This window comes from Condylura cristata, unplaced genomic scaffold (assembly GCF_000260355.1).
Source record: "Condylura cristata isolate star-nosed mole 26May11 unplaced genomic scaffold, ConCri1.0 scaffold00015, whole genome shotgun sequence".
Classification (NCBI taxonomy): domain Eukaryota; kingdom Metazoa; phylum Chordata; class Mammalia; order Eulipotyphla; family Talpidae; genus Condylura; species Condylura cristata.
Window position 1 is genome coordinate 23,663,002 of NW_004567116.1, and position 5,225 is coordinate 23,668,226.

The window sequence follows — 5,225 nt, forward strand, 5'->3', positions numbered from 1 at the left end:
GAGGTTTGACAAATAATTGCAATATATGTATATTGTACACATATATGTGATTTGCTTCTAAATGATCGTTTCCTTTCCTTTATAGTGGCTTATTGATATTTAAATGTTGGAAGTTTATTTCATGAGGTAATAGAGCAACCATTTCTACTGATTCTAGTTTATGTTGCTTTTAAAAAGAAAAGCTAGCTTGACAGAAAAAGGACATGCGACCTTTGCTGTATTCTTGTATAAATGTTAGAAGGTTCCTGTCCAATATGGCACTCTATTCTTGAAAGATGGTAACGGGCCAAGTGCCAAGCTTCTAAAAGACTTTCAGGAAAGTCTTCTTACTGATATGAAACACAGTACAAGAACAATGCCTAATCATATTTTTACCACTTTATGAACACAGTGTTGCTTTGCTTAGTGATTTTAGGGGTTATTCTGTAGAAAATCACATAGCAGGACTGTTTAGCAGGACTGTTCATTCTAATATCTACAAATCCACTTCTTTTTTAAAAGATTTTTAAAATTTTATTTATGCCTACAAGAACTGGGGAACAGGCCAGAGGTGTGAGAGTGAGAGGATTCACCAGAGACAGAGTGGGGAGCAGAACAGATCGTGAGCAGTGAGAGAGACTGGAGAGGTCACTTCCCTGGTCAGAGATCAAACTCATGCTGTAGTGGCTGTGGATAGCTTCATAGTGCTGTGCTTTAACCTTTGTGCCACCAGGGAGCGCACCATATCCACTTCTTTATGTAAGATGCCTTATGTGGTTTAAACTTACAGAGAGGGGAATTGAAAAGATGCTGGGATGTTAGGAGAAAAAAAAAAAAAAAAGACTCATGTGTGTCTCTGAAGTTGTGCCTTTATTCCAGGACCACACACTCCTTAGGGGGCAGGGAAGCTTCTAGTAGCTACCAGCCATGGGTCTTCTCATGGAAATACACTTAATCCTCTTACTTGAACCATTTTCTCGCTTATGGTTTCCCATCTAGAGATTTCAGATCTTCTGAGTTCTTTCTTACATTCTCAACCTTAGATGTACTTCCATGTAGTATTTTTCCTTTACTTTGAGTTCCTTTGCTTCCTGGAAATTGACTGGCACTCAGGTGGACATTTTCCTCGTGTGGCTGCTTTAGGTTTTCTCCTGCCAGACCCAGTTCTACCCTACCCTGTCCTAACAAAAACCCACCAAAATGGTGTCCCAGTCCATGCCAAAGATCAAACAGGGTATTAAATGCCATGTTTATCAGTGGGAAGTTCTGGCCCTGTAAGAACAAATTTCTAGATGAAGCCAGGTTAAACGACGGCACTCACCCTCTCACCAGATTAGACATTTAGGGGCAGGAGCTCAGCACTGCAATCAAGGTTCCAGACTTTTCCAAGATTTTCTCTCTGCCATCACTATACTGACAATCAACCCTAATGTGCTTGTGAGGTTGCTGCCACAGCTGGGGATGCAGCTGCATCTCAAGCAGGAAGAAGGGGCCCAGGCAAAATGAGCTTCTGCTGACATGGTTCTTGTTGGCCAGGAAGAAAAATGATTCCCTAGATACGCCCATTAAATGTGTCATTTTTCTCACTGCTTTCTAGCTCTCAGACATATAAATATCATGGGACTGGACACCCTCTTGTTCAGACCCATTTGGGATCCAGTTAACAAGAAAGGAAGAGGGTACGTTGGGTGTGTAACCACAGATGTCTGCCACCTTAGCACTGAGAAGTAGGGAAGAGCCAGACAGTATATGTGTTATCTTTGTTCTGTTCACATTTTCTCAAAAGCTAACTGAGAAAAGGTCAGAAGTTTAGAAACAGAATTTGAGTCACATTCAACAAGAAAATTCAATATTATTAGCTGTGTAAATTTCAGTATGCAGCCTACAAATGGCAGTCTACCCCATTTTTGTAGTTACTGTCCAATGATGACAAGTCATCTTTGGTTACTACAACCAATGTCTCTGCTCTTGTCTCCTTTTATTTATTTTTTAAAGATTTACTTATTTATGAACCAAGAGCAGGGGTGCAAGCTAGAAATGCAGGGAGGTGAGAGGATACACCAGAGACAAGAGTGTGGAATAGGACAGGTGGGCCTTCTGAAACACACTGCTGAGGGGAGCAGTGGGCGAGACAGGAGAGGTCTGCTGTGCCATCTGGGTCAGCTCCCTACCAGGGATTGAACTGGAACTGGAGTGATTGCAGATTTCTTCATAGTGCTGAGACTTAACCCCTTTCACCACCAGGGAGGCTTCCTTTTATCTTATTTGTGCTGCAACATAAGGCAACAGCAGTGATGGGGCACCCACATCAAAGAGATGAGTCATACCAGTGCTTTTTTGTACAAGATCCTGGGGAATAGACTACCACATATGGGGTGAATGTTGCATGCTGAAACTAGCAAAAAGCTCTGTATAGGTTGTGCAGCCTTGAGGAGCCCATGGTGACAAATGTTCAAGAAGAAAGAGTTTCTGCTGAAAATCTGACTCTACCACAGAAAATGCTGCTGACTTACTGGGATGTCTGCTAAAATAGAAAGCTTTATGACAGACATCAAAAATGTCACTTATCACAGCAAAGGAAGTCCTCAATCAATATCGGTGCCCTTATAACATGCTTTGCAATCGCCAGTGAGAATGGAAGAGGTTGAGCTGAAATAATACCCACACAATATAAACTTCTTTGTGATGTTTTACTTTCTTTGAATCAACTGCTCCAGAATACAGTCTTAAACATGAGTGACCAGCTTTTTTTTCTCATCTTATATCTGTATAGTTCATAAGTTTAGGAGAGAAACAGTACTGTTAACAGCAATTGCTGTTTTTAGGGAGAATGATAATTTAGTAGTATAATAACACACAAAACCCTTCATTCTTATTTATTCATAAGACTACATAAAATGACTATGAATAATATTTACGATTTTTCCTTTGAATGTTAAACTCTTGCATATTAAACATCTTACATTTATGAATTTTCTCTAATGATTATAAAAGTCCTATCTTATAAATAGCTAAGTTGAAACTCAAGGTGGTTTTCCCTGGTAAGAGATGAAACTGGTTTTCAAACTCCACCTTGTCTACCTCTAAAGTCTTGTTATTGATATTTTCTAACAGACTGGTTCACATGTGATAGTGTTTCCCATGAAACCAACTTTACTTCAAGATATCATAATATACCAAACTTGAGGACGTAAGTTGACTCTTAGCCGATTTGGGAGACAGAAAGGAATGGAGTGATAGACTTCCCAGAACATGTTTTTAGTGGGAACATATTCTGAACTCACCAAATAAATAACTCTTTTCATGGGTTTCTAAGTTTTGCTTTGAGTAGTCATCCTGTTAGTCCACTAATATTTCATAAAAGCTGCCCATACCTCATGTAGGACACCCCTACTGGCTGGGAATACAGGTGTGAGAAAGTTAAATACTCCTCTGACCTTATGAAGCTTACATAGAACTTGGGGGGAGAAGGGGAGGTCTTGATCAGAAGGACAAAGAATCCAGGCGCCATCATTTATATGTGGAAACTTAGCAAAACAAAACAAAGGGCCAGATAAAATCAATAACAAACCTTAGAAATTTGGCTGTTGGAAACCAAAGTTACCTAAAATAAATTAAAAAGACGCTGGGGGTGAGGAATAAACACCTAATACAAACCCAGCTGATCAGGGAGGCTTCCCTGAAGAAGTGATATTTCAGTTCTGCTGCCCAGAATGTGTGTGAAACCTCTCAGTGGAGATGTGAGTGAATAGCTTTGCTAACATAGATGTAACCTGTGGAGGGGGAGCATGATATGAGCAAGGTTACGTCACAAGGGCAGAGAAAATGACAGTGGAGAATAGAATGAGACAGATTTGGAAAAGTACATTTCTGTCATTTTTAAACTTTTAATGTTTATAAACAGTGGAAAATTTATGAATAGCAATGAAATGATCAAGTTTGCATTTATAAAATAATGATCTAATCTCAAGACAGGAAAGATGGAGGTGGGCAGGGCAGGAGGGAGTGTAAGTTAACTGCTTGGAAGTTATAGCACTGTTCTGGCAGCTGAGGCTAGGGCATAAAAGAGATGGAATGCCTGGTAAGAAATGGAAGCATTTTATTTATATTTAATAGGCAAGCATCTAGAATTCCAGTGAACTAGTACCAAATTTTAGAAAGTAGATTTTGCATATGAAATGCTAAAACAAAGCACTTAATTTTTTATCAATTATGTAATTTTTTATTTAGATAACATTGGCTTATAACACTTGAATTTAGGGGTATAGGTCCATACCTCTTCAGATATATATTTATCATATATATTTTGCCCTCCACCAAAGCCCCTGTCATCCTCCATCAGAGTCCAATAGACCTTTCCCTGCCGCTTCTCCTGCCCCAAAGGTAGCCTCTTTTGCAGTCCCTAGTGTGGGAAAATGACAATATTTTATCTTCTTTTTGTAGCTTAACAGTATTCCATTTTTGTATATAACTCACATATTTTGAAACCATTTAAATTTAACTTCTGTAAAGATGAATACTGACAACAGAATATACAAAGATAGTAAAATCAAACTGTATTTTAGGAAATCATAAAAAAGTAAAAGAAAATGTTAACATGGTTTTCTTCTAATGTGTTCACATCACAAAATGTATCTTCACTCTTCTATATTTTCTAGTTTAATCAAAAAGAATCTTAATGGAAGAAAAGAAGATAAAGAACAAAGAGATAATGCTTACAATTTTTTTAAAGTATTATCTTGAAGCATATCTTGAAAATTCAAACAATCTTAAAAATTAAGTATATATATCTATATACACAGCCTTTTCTCTTTGCCAAGACTATGGATGATTAAAAAATAAATAAATAAAAAGAGTAGGGATGTATTTTTGCTTTCATAAGGTCAGAGCTAATTTTATCGTAAAAGTAATAAAATCAAATTTTTAATTTAAAGCTAGTAAAGATATTGAAGAATTTAATAACACCCTAATTATAAATCCTGGACCTAGCAAAATAGAAGTTGCCTACGTCAAATGCGCATTGGTTTTTTTGGAAGAATGGTCAGCTAGCACCATCTTCTGGCCATATAATAATTTTGGCTTTTTTGCCACTACAATTTGTTACTGACACAAATATTATGAACGTGGCGCCACCTGCTGGATTTTGTCCTAGGAGCAACCATATCCTGAATAGTGGTTGCTGTGAAATTAGGTGGTACAATGTTTGTGTACCATGCATGACTTCTAATCAACACCAGGGGGGAAAA